This window comes from Pinus tabuliformis, chromosome 5_2, assembly GCF_031772625.1.
Source record: "Pinus tabuliformis cultivar Carrire ecotype Pingquan chromosome 5_2, CPIR1, whole genome shotgun sequence".
Taxonomy (NCBI): Eukaryota; Viridiplantae; Streptophyta; class Pinopsida; order Pinales; family Pinaceae; genus Pinus; species Pinus tabuliformis.
Genome location: NC_142306.1, coordinates 295493854 through 295513499, shown reverse-complemented (window position 1 = coordinate 295513499; position 19646 = coordinate 295493854). Strand labels below are relative to the sequence as shown.

General features: G+C 38.0%; 4 pseudogenes; all 4 read right to left on the bottom strand.

Moving 5' to 3' along the window:
- Nucleotides 1-2737: 2737 nt before the first annotated feature.
- Nucleotides 2738-3631, bottom strand: LOC149158719 (putative cyclic nucleotide-gated ion channel 20, chloroplastic pseudogene; annotated as a pseudogene).
- Nucleotides 3632-3644: 13 nt separating this feature from the next.
- On the bottom strand, nucleotides 3645-4827 carry LOC149158718 (enolase 1 pseudogene; annotated as a pseudogene).
- Nucleotides 4828-6918: 2091 nt separating this feature from the next.
- Nucleotides 6919-8568, bottom strand: LOC149158717 (putative cyclic nucleotide-gated ion channel 20, chloroplastic; annotated as a pseudogene).
- Nucleotides 8569-11038: 2470 nt separating this feature from the next.
- On the bottom strand, nucleotides 11039-13800 carry LOC149158716 (putative cyclic nucleotide-gated ion channel 20, chloroplastic; annotated as a pseudogene).
- Nucleotides 13801-19646: the final 5846 nt, after the last annotated feature.

Sequence of the window (19646 nt, the reverse complement as noted above, 5' to 3'; positions counted from 1 at the left end):
TAGATCAACATGGTATTGAAATATATGAAACCATAACATCATATATAGGAAAACAAAGAACTCTTTGCATTAATGGAAGTGGAGTGAGCTACAAAAAAATAGATGTCGATCTTGCAAGAGAGCTCCTCGAAGTTGACGTGTCCTTTCCTTCCCACAAAGTGCACATCTAATCACACTAATGCGTGGAATGATATCTATCACATCAACATCATAAGGGTTGAACCACTCTCCAAAATCCAACCGCTTGCCTATGGATGGCAGTAAATATATAGATGAAGGAAGTAGTTCATGAATTCTTATCCTTTTACCAATTTGAGCTTGAGATCCACTCTTTATGGGAGGACGAGCTCAAGGGATAAGGGATGAAAAATCCAAGGTAGGATAGGATAGGATTCACTACTTTTATCCAAAGAAAATAGTTACAACAAATATTGGAAGCTTCTGGAAGAGGAAGCTTCGAGATACTTTTTTGTTTTCCCAAATTTCTAGAATCAATGCACCCCCAACACTAAGAAACCTGCTAGTGATCAGCGCAGGCACAGAGTAGGGAAAATTGGTACTCATTGTTGGCCAATGAGGGGCCAGGGTGCGTTGGTCCTAAAAATGACTGAAATGAAGTAGTTTTAGGCATAAACTTAGGGATATGAGAGAGGTAGGGCTTTGTGTAGGGAGGATGAAAAAGTGTTCAAAGTGTGTGAATGATATTTTATGAAGGCCTATTGACTAGATGTGACAAAATTTCATATTACACCTATAACTTAGCACACTTTTTTATCACAGTTGACACTTGTGTCGCAACTTGTGTTCTAGGTATCACAATGCTACGTTTCAACTATCACACTTAGAAATAAGTGTCGCTTTGTTGTCGTTTAAATGTGTGATTTTTTTTATCATGAGTCCTATATATTCCCTTGGATTGTATTTATGGAATTCATATGTGTTATCTTTGTTTGAGTTTTGTTTGGATGCTTTTCCCTCTTACTCCACTGATCCCACACTTATCCAGTTTGGAGCTCTTCTCGGTCCTCCTACCCAATGAAAGTTATGAAGGCATTAAACCTCCTACAAGGTGATGAGAACATATTATTCATGATCCTAATTAATGAAAACTCTCCTTCCTAAACTTGTGCACTGAGCCTTTCTCAAGGTCAGCTCCTATCATTGCACAATGAGAACCTTCAAAGCATGGTCACCTAATCCTTGTTTCTTGTACTGAATCACTACATTGAGCTTTGATCATGTGTCCCTTACATATAGAATGGAGGACTTATATATGAAAAAAAGGACCTTCTTCATCCCCTTGCAAAAGCAAACTATGAAATGTAAAGTCCATCCTTCCTTCACATTGTAGTGAACACCTTACTAGCTAGAAGACTTAACTTTCTACTACTTGTCTCAACCAACAGTGCAATATTATTCCTTTGTGAGCCTCCCTCTGCATGTTGCATAGTTCTAGTGGATAGCCAATCCATGTTTGAGCCACTACAATCCTCAACTGTGCAAACATAGGAGTCTTCCTCTCAAGCACCGCGCATTGTGTAGTTGCAGTGCCTAGTCATTCTCCTCTACTAACTGGAATCCATCATTTTGCATACATTTTTTTCCTGCTTGGCTTCCTCTGTGTATTGAGAAGTTATAGTCCATAGGGAGACTCTCCCTCAATCACTATGACTCTCAATTGTGCAGTCATTTTATTCCTCTCCCTTGAACCCTGTGCACTGCGTAGTTTTAGTAAGTGTTAGCGCTTGAATTTGCCTTAGGCTAAGGAAGGCAGAATCCAAGGCAACATCAAACCACTTAGCCTCGTAGCTAGCCCTACGAGGACAGGAGAGGGCTCTCTCCAGTCTATCTCAGCAAAAAAGTTTTCTAAAAGGGGTTGAGATGACTTTAAAAGAAACTGATTTTAGGCTAGTAAATTGATAAAAAGGGGTTTTTAATAAAATGATGGGGTTTTTCTGGGCTGCATGGGGCAAAGAAACAACTTGAACAGAGAAATGTAATCAAAAACACAGGTTATCTCCTGAGGCAAGGTAGGCAAGAAAGTTTAACATCAAATTGAGATTAAATGGAATGGCAAGACTGCTGAGGAGCTGACAAGGGCATAGAGGATGAATCCTTGTCAAATAGAAGAAAACATTAAATATGAACAAACTTAAAGGCAGAGCATACAAAATATGAATTCTACCTTAACACTTCATTTGTCCAATTGGAAATGATCATGAAATGAAATGAATACATAATAGGCTATACATGAAACAAAGGAGGACACAAATGTTAAATCTCATACCACAGGAATCTCAGAAGCCAGAGGTGTGTATTTTCATTAAAATCTCTGTCAAAGACTGTACAATGAAAGCTCTGTTTTCTCTCCTCCACCAGCGCTCAGAACTCTCTCTTCTTCCAAAATGATTTTTGATACATTAAATAAACTCTGCTAGGGGAAAACAAATCGGCCCCAAGACAAGGGATTTGTTTTATCATTATTTAATAAATAAAACTAAAAAAGAAACAATCAGCGCTTCTGAAGATAGAATAGCGCTCCTTCTACTCGAATCTGTTGAATCTGATGAAGCAGTGGCCTTTACAGGTGCCAATCCCGTTACTGAAGATAAATATAGGCAATTGAATCTTGTTTTCCACTGTGATGAATATCTACGTTCCAATTTAAAGTATTTTGGCTCCGTTTGAATAGTGCTCTTGGGCCATATTCATGAGCCAGCTGTTGCTACCCAAATCACTACCGTTGCACATGGACTGTTCTACTAGAAATTTCTCTTTGGCCAGTTCGTCTGAACCTTTTGCTGTTATTCTGTAGTGGAGTGTGCTCGAGGCACCACGTAAGCAATTCTTCACCACATATGTCTCCTCCAGAAAGATTAACTGAGCCATCTTTGCAAGTGTTTTCCAAGTTTCCTCGCACAATAAAGATCATTTTATCTATAGGATAGCCTATCCTTAGAATTTCACTTCCACCTATGTAAAGGCGCTGCCTTAACCGTTCACAAATAGCATCCAGTACTTGATCATCCATAACAGTAAAAATGCGCACCTTCTTGACAAGATCTAAACAAAGATGGCTTCGAATTTCCCTTTGTAAGTCCTCAGGTAAATCCTCCAACAACTGTTCTTCATTAACGCCCCGATTTGCTGCCCACTTGAACCGTTCAGATTGCCTCACTCGCCTTCGCACAGATATCGGCAATCGATGACGATCCATCCACAGTTCCACATCACGCTGTCTCAACTGCATTTCTAATCTCCTGCGGCCAAGAGATTGGAGAAAATTTTGCATATTTCCAATAAGCAGAGAAAAGAGCAATAGGCCCAGTCCAATAATTCGCATTGAAAACAACACTTCCCACACAAAAAGAGTTGGGACTTGATTGCCAGCCAGAGTGCTGATTTGCTGAAAACCCCAGAACAATGAATAAATGTACTTGGTGATGACACTATTTGTTATTGTCAGCGGAACTGCTGTTGAGTATATGCCATATGTAAACACCGTTGAAAGAGCACCTTGTAGACAATCTGTGCTATTTGAATTATTTAACCATAGTTGCCAATTTTTATCATCTTCAAAAGTTTTAGTCCCATCTCCACAGTCAATGAAATTCAAACAGTAATTCCCCATGGGAATTGTTGCATTAATGCAAGCATCCCGCAAACATTGGTTTACCCTCTTCATTTGCAATGACAGTGAAAAGACCTGATGCCACCGCCACCTTGCCAATATAGCCTGCTTTCTCAATGGCAATCTTCAATAACTCGAGGCCTTCTTTATTCTCCTGAATATTTGGAGCAAAGCCTCCTTCGTCTCCAACATTTGTTGCATCTTGACCATACTTTTTCTTAATTACAGTTTTCAGATGGTGGTAAATGAACCCATCTGCATGGCCTCTTTAAATGAAGAAGCTCCAACAGGTAGAATCATAAACTCCTGCATTGCCAGTTTATTTCCTGCATGTGAACCTCCGTTAATGACATTGAAAGCAGGTACTGGCATCACCAAAGTTTTGTTACCAGCAATGTTTGCAATATGCTGATAAAGAGGTATCTTCTTAACATAAGCCTCTGCTTTACAAACAACAAGAGATACAGCTAATATAGCATTTGCTCCAAGCTTTTGTTTGCACTAGCCCCATTGATTTTGAGTTCCATCAAGCTCCTGTACCATGAAGTTATCGTTTCCAGTCTGATCTACTAGATCTTTGCCAATAAGAGCTGGTCCGATAATTTTATTTACATTTTCAACAGCCTTTGAAACACCCTTTCCCATGTAGGTCTTCCCTCCACCACAAAGCTCCAGTGCTTCATACACACCAGTGGAAGCACCACTTGGAACAACAGCTCTGGAAAGATAACCATCAGAAAGATAAATATCGACCTCGACAGTGGGATTTCCACGGCTGTCAAAAATTGATAATGCCTCTCTTCTCCTTCACTTTACATTGGCTCTCGTCATAGATTTCAACACTGGCACTATCCTGGTTAGAATAACCAAGAAATGTTTAAAAGAGAGGGATGAGTTTGGCGGGATTGAGCCTCTGCAAGCCTTGGAACTTTTTGAGCAGTTCGTATCAGAAGACTAACAACAGTTCCCACTGTGGTACTTTCTGAATATTCCTTAAGGAAATATTTAAATTTACTATCCAGGTCTCCAATTCTGATGCACCCTTGCTCTGTCTTCCAATTACGTTTGTTTTCTCCAGCCTATCTGCTTGGTGAGGAACATACCTTCAAAAAAAATACAAATATTAATGCTGTTGTTATTGCTCAGAAATTGTCCTGGTTGTGGAAGGAGATCTCTGAGAAGTACACTGGTAGCATGGCAGCGTATTTACAGAAGATTTGAGGAGACGGAGTCTAACATTGGCTCCAATTGGGATGGCAGCTGCCGCTTCGTGGAGGTGCCAAGAACCGCAAAACTTTGGGAGAGCAGACAGTGCCTCCATCCATTGGGAAATGGAGTCCATTATTTCAACAAATCAACACAACTAAAGACTCAACTTATTAACTGGAAACTGACTGAATTAATTGAAAGACTAATTCGGCAAACTTCAAACTAAACTGTAATGAAACTGGAACAAAATGCTGCCTTTTGGCTGCTTATTTATTTACAAAATCTACCCTACTTTGCTGTAAAAACACTAGATCAGGTAATACTGAAGTGCCAGATCAACCATTCAAGTAAACCTGAGAATGATGCCGCTCGAGAATGCTTCCGCCAGGACACAGATGTAATTACTGGCAGCCCTTCATGCACGTAATGAGCCTGGTCACGTACAAGACAGCCTGATCTATCAGTCAAACTGAAAAACATGTCCATGTATGTTGCCATTGGATCGTGGAAGCGAGACTCTGTTGGCTGCCCCAACTCTGCAATACATACTTCCAGCTGCACACTGTCAATGTAAACATCTGTAGGCAATTCTATGATTTCTTGTTTCAATGGAGGAAGGATTTCCAAGAACTTTTTAGGGCCTTGGAAATCATATGATCTAATTTGCTCATCTAAACATTGAATCTCCTTTTCGATTCTTTCAACAACTAACTCACAAAATCTAGTTTTAGTTTCAAAAGAGAACTTTGGAGATTTCAACCAATGAAGCACGGCACTGAAAAAATCTTCATCAAATTCAGAATCTGCTAACTCATTTCTAACCTCTTTTATAGCTTTACAATGTGCAGGGTTTGCCACATACCCTACCATTGCGTAAATGGATCAGTGAGCACTGGACTGTCTGGATCGAATTGGAGTCGCCAGGTGAATGGTTCAGCCTGCATATGTGTCTGTCTGCTGTCCACCATCAGCATCAGATCTGCAATTTGATTTCATGTACTGGGACAAGACAATCAACAAGTCAAATGTTCTCCCCAGTATGGTCGCCAATATGTTAGCGCTTGAATTTGCCTCAGGCTGAGGAAGGCAGAATCCAAGGCAACATCAAACCACTTAGCCTCGTAGCTAGCCCTACGAGGACAGGAGAGGGCTTTCTCCAGTCTATCTCAGCAAAAACGTTTTCTAAAAGGGGCTGAGATGACTTTAAAAGAAACTGATTTTAGGCTAGTAAATTGATAAAAAGGGGTTTTTAATAAAATGATGGGGTTTTTCTGGGCTGCATGGGGCAAAGAAACAGCTTGAACAGAGAAATGTAATAAAAAACACAGGTTATCTCCTGAGGCAAGGTAGCCAAGAAAGTTTAACATCAAATTGAGATTAAATGGAATGGCAAGACTGCTGAGGAGTTGACAAGGGCATAGAGGATGAATCCTTGTCAAACAGAAGAAAACATTAAATATGAACAAACTTAAAGGCAGAGCATACAAAATATGAATTCTACCTTAACACTTCATTTGTCCAATTGGAAATGATCATGAAATGAAATGAATACATAACAGGCTATACATGAAACAAAGGAGGACACAAATGTTAAATCTCATACCACAGGAATCTCAGAAGCCAGAGCTGTGTATTTTCATTAAAATCTCTATCAAAGACTGTACAATGAAAGCTCTGTTTTCTCTCCTCCACCAGTGCTCAGAACTCTATCTTCTTCCAAAATGATTTTTGATACATTAAATAAACTCTGCTAGGGGAAAACAAATCGGCCCCAAGACAAGGGATTTGTTTTATCATCATTTAATAAATAAAACTAAAAAAGAAACAATCAGCGCTTCTGAAGATAGAATAGCGCTCCTTCTACTCGAATCTATTGAATCTGATGAAGCGGTGGCCTTTACAGGTGTCAATCCCGTTACTGAAGATAAATATAGGCAATTGAATCTTGTTTTCCGCTGTGATGAATATGTACGTTCCAATTTAAAGTATTTTGGCTCCGTTTGAATAGCTCTCTTGGGCCATATTCATGATCCAGCTGTTGCTACCCAAATCACTGCCGCTGCACATGGACTGTTCTACTAGAAATTGCTCTTTGGCGTTCGTCTGAACCTCTTGCTGTTATTCTGTAGTGGAGTGTGCTCGAGGCACCATGTAAGCAGTTCTTCACCACATATGTCTCCTCCAGAAAGATTAACTGAGCCATCTTTGCCAGTGCTTTCCAAGTTTCCTCGCACAATAAAGATCATTTTATCTATAGGATAGCCTATCCTTAGAATTTCACTTCCACCTATGTAAAGGCGCTGCCTTAACCGTTCACAAATAGCATCCAGTACTTGATCATCCATAACAGTAAAAATGCGCACCTTCTTGACAAGATCTAAACAAAGATGGCTTCGAATTTCCCTTTGTAAGTCCTCAGGTAAATCCTCCAGCAATTGTTCTTCATTAACGCCCCGATTTGCTGCCCACTTGAACCGTTCAGATTGCCTCACTCGCCTTCGCACAGATACTGGCAATCGACGACGATCCATCCACAGTTCCACATCACGCTGTCTCAACTGCATTTCTAATCTCCTACGGCCAAGATATTGGAGAAAATTTTGCATATTTCCAATAAGCAGAGCAAAGAGCAATAGGCCCAGTCCAATAATTCCCATTGAAAACAACACTTCCCACACAAAAAGAGTTGGGACTTGATTGCCAGCCAGAGTTCTGATTTGCTGTAAACCCGAGAACAATGAATAAATGTACTTGGTGATGACACTATTTGTTATTGTCAGCGGAACTGCTGTTGAGTATATGCCATATGTAAACACCATTGAAAGAGCACCTTGTAGACAATATGTGCTATTTGAATTATTTAACCATAGTTGCCAATTTTTATCATCTTCAAAAGTTTTAGTCCCATCTCCACAGTCAATGAAATTCAAACAGTAATTCCCCATGGGAATTGTTGCATTAATGCAAGCATCCCGCAAGCATTGGTTTACCCTCTTCATTTGCAATGACAGTGAAAAGACCTGATGCCACCACCACCTTGCCAATATAGCCTGCTTTCTCAATGGCAATCTTCAATAACTCGAGGCCTTCTTTATTCTCCTGAATATTTGGAGCAAAGCCTCCTTCGTCTCCAACATTTGTTGCATCTTGACCATACTTTTTCTTAATTACAGTTTTCAGATGGTGGTAAATGAACCCATCTGCATGGCCTCTTTAAATGAAGAAGCTCCAACATGTAGAATCATAAACTCCTGCATTGCCAGTTTATTTCCTGCATGTGAACCTCCGTTAGTGACATTGAAAGCAGGTACTAGCATCACCAAAGTTTTGTTACCAGCAATGTTTGCAATATGCTGATAAAGAGGTATCTTCTTAACATAAGCCTCTGCTTTACAAACAACAAGAGATACAGCTAATATAGCATTTGCTCCAAGCTTTTGTTTGCACCAGCCCCATTGATTTTGAGTTCCATCAAGCTCCTGTACCATGAAGTTATCGTTTCCAGTCTGATCTACTGGATCTTTGCCAATAAGAGCTGGTCCGATAATTTTATTTACATTTTCAATAGCCTTTGAAACACCCTTTCCCATGTAGGTATTCCCTCCACCACAAAGCTCAAGTGCTTCATACACACCAGTGGAAGCACCACTTGGAACAGCAGCTCTAGAAAGATAACCATCAGAAAGATAAATATCGACCTCGACTGTGGGATTTCCACGGCTGTCAAAAATTTATAATTCCTCTCTTCTCCTTCACTTTACATTGGCTCTCGTCATAGATTTCAAAACTGGCACTATCCTGGTTAGAATAACCAAGAAATGTTTAAAAGAGAGGGATGAGTTTGGCGGGATTGAGCCTCTGCAAGCCTTGGAACTTTTTGAGCAGTTCGTATCAGAAGACTAACAACAGTTCCCACTGTGGTACTTTCTGAATATTCCTTAAGGAAATATTTAAATTTACTATCCAGGTCTCCAATTCTGATGCACCCTTGCTCTGTCTTCCAATTACATTTGTTTTCTCCAGCCTATCTGCTTGGTGAGGAACATACCTCCGGAAAAATACAAATATTAATGTTGTTGTTATCGCTCAGAAATTGTCCTGGTTGTGGAAGGAGATCTCTGAGAAGTACACTGGTAGCATGGCAGCGTATTTACAGAAGATTTGAGGAGACGGAGTCTAAAATTGGCTCCAATTGGGATGGCAGCTGTTGCTTCGTGGAGGTGCCAAGAACCGCAAAACTTTGGGAGAGCAGACAGTGCCTCCATCCATTGGGCAATGGAGTCCATTATTTCAACAAATCAACACAACTGAAGACTCAACTTATTAACTGAAAACTGACTGAATTGATTGAAAGACTAATTCGGCAAACTTCAAACTAAACTGTAATGAAACTGGAACAAAATGCTACCTTTTGGCTGCTTATTTATTTACAAAATCTACCCTACTTTGCTGTAAAAACACTAGATCAGGTAATACTGAAGTGCCAGATCAACCATTCAAGTAAACCTGAGAATGATGCCGCTCGAGAATGCTTCTGCCAGGACACAGATGTAATTGCTGGCAGCCCTTCATGCACGTAATGAGCCTGGTCACGTACAAGACAGCCTGATCTATCAGTCAAACTGAAAAACATGTCCATGTATGTTGCCATTGGATCGTGGAAGCGAGACTCTGTTGGCTGCCCCAACTCTGCAATACATACTTCCAGCTACACACTGTCAATGTAAACATCTGTAGGCAATTCTATGATTTCTTGTTTCAATGGAGGAAGGATTTCCAAGAACTTTTTAGGGTCTTGGAAATCATATGATCTAATTTGCTCATCTAAACATTGAATCTCCTTTTCGATTCTTTCAACAACTAACTCACAAAATCTAGTTTTAGTTTCAAAAGAGAACTTTGGAGATTTCAACCAATGAAGCACGGCACTGAAAAAATCTTCATCAAATTCAGAATCTGCTAACTCATTTCTAACCTCTTTTATAGCTTTACAATGTGTAGGGTTTGCCACATACCCTACCATTGCGTAAATGGATCAGTGAGCACTGGACTGTCTGGATCGAATTGGAGTCGCCGGGTGAATGGTTCAGCCTGCATATGTGTCTGACTGCTGTCCACCATCAGCATCAGATCTGCAATTTGATTTCATGTACTGGGACAAGACAATCAACAAGTCAAATGTTCTCCCCAGTATGGTCGCCAATATGTTAGCGCTTGAATTTGCCTCAGGCTGAGGAAGGCAGAATCCAAGGCAACATCAAACCACTTAGCCTCGTAGCTAGCCCTACGAGGACAAGAGAGGGCTTTCTCCAGTCTATCTCAGCAAAAACGTTTTCTAAAAGGGGCTGAGATGACTTTAAAAGAAACTGATTTTAGGCTAGTAAATTGATAAAAAGGGGTTTTTAATAAAATGATGGGGTTTTTCTGGGCTGCATGGGGCAAAGAAACAACTTGAACGGAGAAATGTAATCAAAAACACAGGTTATCTCCTGAGGCAAGGTAGGCAAGAAAGTTTAACATCAAATTGAGATTAAATGGAATGGCAAGACTGCTGAGGAGCTGACAAGGGCATAGAGGATGAATCCTTGTCAAACAGAAGTAAACATTAAATATGAACAAACTTAAAGGCAGAGCATACAAAATATGAATTCTACCTTAACACTTCATTTGTCCAATTGGAAATGATCATGAAATGAAATGAATACAGGCTATACATGAAACAAAGGAGGACACAAATGTTAAATCTCATACCACAGGAATGTCAGAAGCTAGAGGTGTGTATTTTCATTAAAATCTCTGTCAAAGACTGTACAATGAAAGCTCTGTTTTCTCTCCTCCACCAGCGCTCAGAACTCTCTCTTCTTCCAAAATGATTTTTGATACATTAAATAAACTCTGCTAGGGGAAAACAAATCAGCCCCAAGACAAGGGATTTGTTTTATCATTATTTAATAAATAAAACTAAAAAAGAAACAATCAGCGCTTCTGAAGATAGAATAGCGCTCCTTCTACTCGAATCTGTTGAATCTGATGAAGCGGTGGCCTTTACAGGTGTCAATCCCGTTACTGAAGATAAATATAGGCAATTGAATCTTGTTTTTCGCTGTGATGAATATCTACGTTCCAATTTAAAGTATTTTGGCTCCGTTTGAATAGCGCTCTTGGGCCATATTCATGAGCCAACTGTTGCTACCCAAATCACTGCCGCTGCACACGGACTGTTCTACTAGAAATTGCTCTTTGGCCAGTTCGTCTGAACCTCTTGCTGTTATTCTGTAGTGGAGTGTGCTCGAGGCACCACGTAAGCAGTTCTTCACCACATATGTCTCCTCCAGAAAGATTAACTGAGCCATCTTTGCCAGTGCTTTCCAAGTTTCCTCGCACAATAAAGATCATTTTATCTATAGGATAGCCTATCCTTAGAATTTCACTTCCACCTATGTAAAGGCGCTGCCTTAACCGTTCACAAATAGCATCCAGTACTTGATCATCCGTAACAGTAAAAATGCGCACCTTCTTGACAAGATCTAAACAAAGATGGCTTCGAATTTCCCTTTGTAAGTCCTCAGGTAAATCCTCCAGCAACTGTTCTTCATTAACGCCCCGATTTGCTGCCCACTTGAACCGTTCAGATTGCCTCACTCGCCTTCGCACAAACACTGGCAATCGACGACGATCCATCCACAGTTCCACATCACGCTGTCTCAACTGCATTTCTAATCTCCCGCGGCCAAGAGATTGGAGAAAATTTTGCATATTTCCAATAAGCAGAGCAAAGAGCAATAGGCCCAGTCCAATAATTCCCATTGAAAACAACACTTCCCACACAAAAAGACTTGGGACTTGATTGCCAGCCAGAGTGCTGATTTGCTGAAAACCCCAGAACAATGAATAAATGTACTTGGTGATGAGACTATTTGTTATTGTCAGCGGAACTACTATTGAGTATATGCCATATGTAAACACCGTTGAAAGAGCACCTTGTAGACAATCTATGCTATTTGAATTATTTAACCATAGTTGCCAATTTTTATCATCTTCAAAAGTTTTAGTTCCATCTCCACAGTCAATGAAATTCAAACAGTAATTCCCCATGGGAATTGTTGCATTAATGCAAGCATCCCGCAAACATTGGTTTACCCTCTTCATTTGCAATGACAGTGAAAAGACCTGATGCCACCGCCACCTTGCCAGTATAGCCTACTTTCTCAATGGCAATCTTCAATAACTCGAGGCCTTCTTTATTCTCCTGAATATTTGGAGCAAAGCCTCCTTCGTCTCCAACATTTGTTGCATCTTGACCATACTTTTTCTTAATTACAGTCTTCAGATGGTGGTAAATGAACCCATCTGCATGGCCTCTTTAAATGAAGAAGCTCCAACGGGTAGAATCATAAACTCCTGCATTGCCAGTTTATTTCCTGCATGTGAACCTCCGTTAATGACATTGAAAGCAGGTACTGGCATCACCAAAGTTTTGTTACCAGCAATGTTTGCAATATGCTGATAAAGAGGTATCTTCTTAACATAAGCCCCTGCTTTACAAACAGCAAGAGATACAGCTAATATAGCATTTGCTCCAAGCTTTTGTTTGCACCAGCCCCATTGATTTTGAGTTCCATCAAGCTCCTGTACCATGAAGTTATCGATTCCAGTCTGATCTACTGGATCCTTGCCAATAAGAGCTGGTCCGATAATTTTATTTACATTTTCAACAGCCTTTGAAACACCCTTTCCCATGTAGTTCTTCCCTCCACCACAAAGCTCCAGTGCTTCATACACACCAGTGGAAGCACCATTTGGAACAGCAGCTCTGGAAAGATAACCATCAGAAAGATAAATATCGACCTCGACAGTGGGATTTCCACAGCTGTCAAAAATTAATAATGCCTCTCTTCTCCTTCACTTTACATTGGCTCTCGTCATAGATTTCAACACTGGAACTATCCTGGTTAGAATAACCAAGAAATGTTTAAAAGAGAGGGATGAGTTTGGTGGGATTGAGCCTCTGCAAGCCTTGGAACTTTTTGAGCAGTTCGTATCAGAAGACTAACAACAGTTCCCACTGTGGTACTTTCTGAATATTCCTTAAGGAAATATTTAAATTTACTATCGAGTTCTCCAATTCTGATGCACCCTTGCTCTGTCTTCCAATTACATTTGTTTTCTCCAGCCTATCTGCTTGGTGAGGAACATACCTCCGAAAAAAATACAAATATTAATGTTGTTGTTATCTCTCAGAAATTTTACTGGTTGTGGAAGGAGATCTCTGAGAAGTACACTGGTAGCATGGCAGCGTATTTACAGAAGATTTGAGGAGACGGAGTCTAACAGTAAGAAATCTCACCATCCTTGCCTCACACTTGCTCACTATGTTGGACCATGAAAATCCCCTACTTATAGCACATTGCGTAGCTATAGTCAATAATGGTGCCTTCCCAATCCACTTTTGAGCTCAATTGCGCAATCCCAAACAAGCCCTTCCTCCTCAATCCTTACATGGGCCCATTACAACCAACTTCTTCCATGAGTAAAGTCGGGGTAGAATAGATGATCTACGAACTGATATTGCCTTGTCATGAATAAACTTCATTGGCAAGTGTACCATCTCAGAATGATAAGGTGATGCTCATAGTAGATGCCAAGGAGAATAAACAAATAAGAACTTGCAGAGAAGAAGGACAAAGAAGAACCATTATGAATACATGAAGAGATCCTAAATCATGACAGAATCATGACATTTCATGATGAATCAGAAGGTTCCAACACTTTTCCAAGACCCTTTTGAGGGTGAATATGAAGTACATATAAGATCTATCATGAATAATTAAAAGCCAAATCATCAAGGAGATAAACTTGGCATTGCCACATCATCATGAAGTTCCATGCCACCATTGCCAAGTCATGGCTTATACAAGTGTCATCACAATGTCATGTGTCAATGTGACTTACCACATCATTTTTGGACGTGATTATGTATTTTTAAGAAATTGATAAATGTAAATGTGTGGAAGTCTAAGATTCACTTGTGGAATATGAAAAGTCACATGTGGACCAAAGAGTAAATAGAAGTTCAAAGGTCACTTAGGGAGTCAAAGAGTCATGAGGGAAGCTCAAGAGTCATGGGGATATGAAAGGTCATTCCTCTTGTTATAAATACACCCTCAAAACTCAAGAAAAGAGATTTTGGCGTCATAGACATTGGAGAGCTAGCCTTGGCTTCTTTATCTTATCATATGAGAGAATATCATTGTTTGGAGAAGAAAGAAGTGACTTAATGTTCCACTATTGGATCTAGTGTCTCACCATTGTAATTGTGTACTTGGAATCTTTCACTTAACAATCATAGGCTCATTGAGCCAACACATTTTCATGCATGTATCGTGAATATTGTAAGACTATTCTTTATATGTTTGTGGTATATGTTATTTTCATATGTATTAAAGAAATTGAACTACTTCATTGGCTTTGGTTCTTATCTTGTTGAATGTGTGTTGTATTTTCTTTAATGATCATTGTGTCTATGTAAACTATTTCGCTAGATAACTAAAAATTATTTCCTTTCTCTCATGTGCCTCGCTTAGGATAGTACTATTACTTTCCTTCTAGAGACTCACTCTTGTCTCCCCTCTCATGGAAGTCTCATTTTATACGTTGCAATTGGTGTTTCACAGTGTCAACTTGCTGATTTCAAAGGTTATGTTTGTAATCTCTTATGTTATCCATTACATCCAAGGAAAACCTTAAGTCATGGTGGTCAGTTTCATACTCTAAATGGGGCTCCTATTCCAAATGATGTGAGGTCTAATTGGGACTTCACATTGGGGAGATCACTTAATGTTATCAGGATCGAACACCGTCAACAAACTTGGTGCTAAAAGGAGGGGCAGATGATAAGTTGTGCCCATTGAGTTTGTTTTGAATATCTTATCTTAAATGTCTCATCCACAGGGGCTTCACTCAATGAACCTCTGACATATCATTTGTGTTTGTGGCATACTAAACAATACCCTTAATTTGACTACATATTGGAAAATACCTCAAAAATCACATTCTTTATCCCCCTACGAATATGAATCCATTACACTTTCCCAATTTAAAAAACCCCTACTTTCACTAGATCTTGTAGGTATCTATTTTTTCATTAATATTTTTTATACCCCTTTATATTTTTTCATTAACTTTGAGCTCCATTTTTATTGCTACCAATATAAATACTATTTTCCCCCTATATATCCCCCAATATAGTATGTCATTTTTTCCTCAATATATATCCCCCCGATATGAATTCTCATGGTATGGTATTGCTCTCTAGTGAAGCCCCCGTGGGCTCCATACTCCCAGGGTGATTTTCTAATAAATCCAATTTTAAACTTCTAATCTCTGAGGAACCTTTGAATAACTTGTCTCAATTAAACTTCGATGGCGAGGGTGAACCATCCATAGCCAAGCATATATCTCATTTTCTCAAGTTTTGTGAATCTTATGAAATCGATTATGAAGGGATTGCTTGTGTACTTTTCTTCCTCACACTTGGAGGTCAAGTTAACTGATGGTGTCATACCTTACCATCAACTTCCATTCATTCATTTGAACAAGTCCTTAAGGAGTTTCATCAAGCCTTTGATAGGTATGGTTACCAAGATGTTCTTAACATGATTAATCAACTAAGAATAAACCCCGATGAGTCAATTGAGGATTTTTATAATAGATTCCTTCACCTATGTTATGAGTTTCCTAGAGAAGATATGGATTGGGATTTTTTAAAAGAAAGTTTGAACATTTGGTTCAAATATATTTGAATCATTGTAAATTTGAACCCTTGGATGATTCTTCTTTCCCGACTTTTGTAAATTATGAGACACGTTTAATTTCATAGGAGGAACCTACAATTTTTTTTTTCCCTCCTCCTTTCTATATACTAATTTGGGTCCCTCCTTGCGATCATGTTGAAGTTGGGAAATCTGGAAATCAAATTGTTGATCCATATTTTCAACCCTCATCCATTTTCCATGACCTAGATCCGATGGAGGAAAGCTTAGAATGGTTCATGAAGCCTAAGGTGAAGACCAATCCCTTGACTTTTCAAGATCATATTAAAACTCATAACTTTAATCTTGAATTTGATTTGATTGAAAGCATGATATCCACAAGGGATACCTATCATCCTCTATCATCCCTTTCTCATGATCCCTTTCCCCTTGATCCGCTTAATCATTCTTTTTCAAACTCTCCTTATTTTCAGCTTGTTAATCCAAGGAGTGATCAAGTGCAAGGTAGTCATGAAGGAGCATAAAGGTGAAGATTATTTCAATCTCTCTTCTCTTTTCCATAATATTCTATATAAATATGGCGTTCCTCCACCCTTGACTGATTTAGAATCTAGTAGTCTTGGTAATCAATCAAATGAAATCAATTTTCTTAATCAATTCAAAGGAAACCATCACCCTAATACTGTTGACTTCATTGATGTATATGATAAGGAATCCCCAAGTGCACCAACTGATAATTTAGTTTCTCAAGATTATTTTGATTTGAAATATTTAGTCTAGAATCTGATCTAGTCAAATAATATCTCACTACAAGAACTTCTTCTTCATATCACTATCCCTTGTTCCAAATTGTTTTCAATGTATTAATTTGTGATGAAGGTAGTCCATGCTCTTCAAGTTCATCATCTAATGAGTATAATTTTAAATTGACACAGGATAGTGAAGTTATCCATGATGAACAAGAAAACAAGAAAATCATTGAGCATCCATCCCATTCCTTACAACTTCATGTTTTTCATGAGGACAACTCTTGAAATAAGGTTTCTAATGATATTTCCCTAATTTATATATCTTTGAGTTTGCAACTAGAAGAATCTTATGACTTGAGTAATTTGTTTGTTGAAGTTGACAAATTCGATGAAACCACTGACTGCCATCTAGATAATAGTGATATTGTTGAAATTAGTAGTATTATTTTTCCACACACCATGCATGATATGATCCAATATTCAAAATGTAATTCGACAATCCTTAAAAGTTTTAGGACTTGTCAGGAAGCTGAGGCACTTCAACTTCCATTGTTGATTATGTTAGGTTCTCACAATCTTGATAATATTCCTGAACTAAATGATATTTTTATTTTATCGTGACAATTTTTTCTTTGCATGGTTTCATTGAATGTAAATTCCTTCTTGGAATATATTTGGTATTTTAGATACAACTTGTCTAATTTACAAGATTTGGTTTTTGATCAAATTCAGGATTTTGTTTCAGTTGATTCATTTTCTTGCAAATCTTTTGTATCAAGCTTGAGTTTGGAATGTGTGTTTTTAATGGATGAACAAAGCCATCAAACTTATCATTTTAAAGATTAACATTTGTTGAAGGATTCATACCTATTAAATACATTTGAAAATAATTAGCTCATATTTTTTCTTGTGAATTTTATGACGCTAATCATTTTCTTTATGGCACAAGATATCCTCTTGAGTGTTAGAGAGTTCTTGAGTTATTTGGTGAATCAAATTCCTCTATCTGATATATATATTCACCCATTGTATCTTGACTGGCTTCATGTATTTTTTATACTATAATTCATTTTCAATTTTTTTGATGATTATGATGTTGATTCAGTTTGTAACCAGTTACAAGGAAATGGTTTGTCACATTCAACATGTGAGAAAGATGATTCTATTGTTAAAAAAAATTTCAATGTTGTTCAAACTAATCTATATTTATTGTCCACTAACCAAGAATATTATGCCTATATTAGCCCATCTGATCATAACTATGGTCCTAACAACTATCCTTAACCTAATCATTTTCCCACTAGTGTATCTGATGATAGTTGTTTTACATCAATTTATCTTTATATTTGATCATATTATTATTTGAATACTTGTCAAGTAGTTGAGGCACTTCACCCTTCGCTGATGATTATGTCAGGTTCTTACCGTGTTGACAAGTCTTCTGAACATGATCAGATCATATTTATTTCACAATATTCTCATCTTGATCCCATGATATTAATTGAAAAATCATTTTCTCAAGGATTTCAAGGTTTTCAAGAGAATGGTTTTGAATTTCATGATCCAATTTATGATTTGCAAGCATCTTACTTAGCAAGCCCTTGTGTTAATAAAAAACTTCTATATTTCTTGATGTTTGTTAAGGAGGACAACACATATGAAGATACATTCACAAGAAACCTTCAAGGTTTTTTTTTTTATTATTCTCATAAAAAAGGTAAGGTTGTAGGTTGGTTAAAGCCAGTTGTTATGGCACATATTTTTTCCTGTAGGCAAGATCTTCAATCTTTTGTGCAAGCTATTCAAGTTCTTATCTTTTATCTTTCACATTGTTTTATATTGGTTTTAATTGCGCGTATCTTTATGTTTTTAGGTCAGGAACAACTATGATGGCTACATTGTAAATTTAATTACACTTATCCCTAACCTTCTAGCTCATTATGTTAGGAGTAGGTCTACTTGCATTCTAGTTTCCTTTCACACTCATCCTACACTTACTCTTCTTTAGTCTTTCCTTTGTTTTCTCACTTTTGTGTTACATGTTTCTTTTTAGTTCAGTTTCACATTTTCATTTTTATTTTGGTCTTGTTTCCCTGTTTTCAAATGCCCTTTATTTATTTATTTATTTTAATGAGACTCTACATGAAAGATGCTCCTTTTGGCTCAAAAGACAATGTGACAAAGCTTGAAAAGGGAAATTGTGATGATGAACAACACTTGACTAATCTGTCATCATATTCTTTGTATTGGTTTATATACCTTTAAATTCAATGATTTCTAAATAGAAAATAAGATTCGTTCTAGACATAAATCATTTGGCCAAACCACGAAGTGTTTATCTTTATTAGCATCTTCATTCTAAATTAGTATGTTATTGAATGGTGTTTCGACTCGTCAACTCAATCGATTAGAGAAGGGAAAGGAGAAAAATTTAAATGATCATATTAACTTCAGTTAACTTTGGAATCCCTTAAGAAAGGAACAACCTCTCTTGCAAATTAAATAAGTTAGGATCCCTCTTCCACCTGTGCTATAAATATTCAATAAATTCTTCAAGAATATATTTTAAATGAAAAAATAGGGCGGAGAAGAGAAAGTCTTCCTACACAAAGAGGTGAAGCAAGCAACTTTTCTTGGGTACTGAATAGGTCTGCTGATAGCGAAGTGATGCTTGTGATTCCTTGAGTTGACTCTGCCAGGGTACTAAGAAGGCACGCCGATAGCAGTGCAATATTAGGGAATGTGATTCGCTATGATTATCAAAAGCTCAATATACTTGCTATCTTATTCCCCTATCGAAACAATTTAGGTGTGGTTATTCTTATGAAGGTGTTTGAAGCTGGGAAATGAAAGAAGAGACTATATCTTTATCTAGGATAAGTGTTAAATCCAATGTAATCTACACGGTAAATAAATACTTCCTGAAAGACTAAGACCTTACACTTAAGGGTAAAACCTAAATAGAGAATTAGGAGCTCTACCAATGTGCTTCCAAGTGTTGACTCTTGGATCAACACACTCCAAAATTTTTCTTACACTTGAATTTTGGAGCGTACTGAGGATCTTATGATTTTTCGTTCCATGGTTACTTCATGGTTGGTTGATGCTTTGTTAAGTGATCAAGTCTTCTTCCTAGATTGTAAGTTTCAAAGTCACTTGTTTAGACATGTTTATCCCTTGATGAATTCACAACTATGCCTTTCTTTTGCAAGCTTAGACAGGAATTGTGCAATTTTTGAGAGTAAGGCTTGCCCAACCTCTAAAAATAGAGCTTGAGTAATGTTC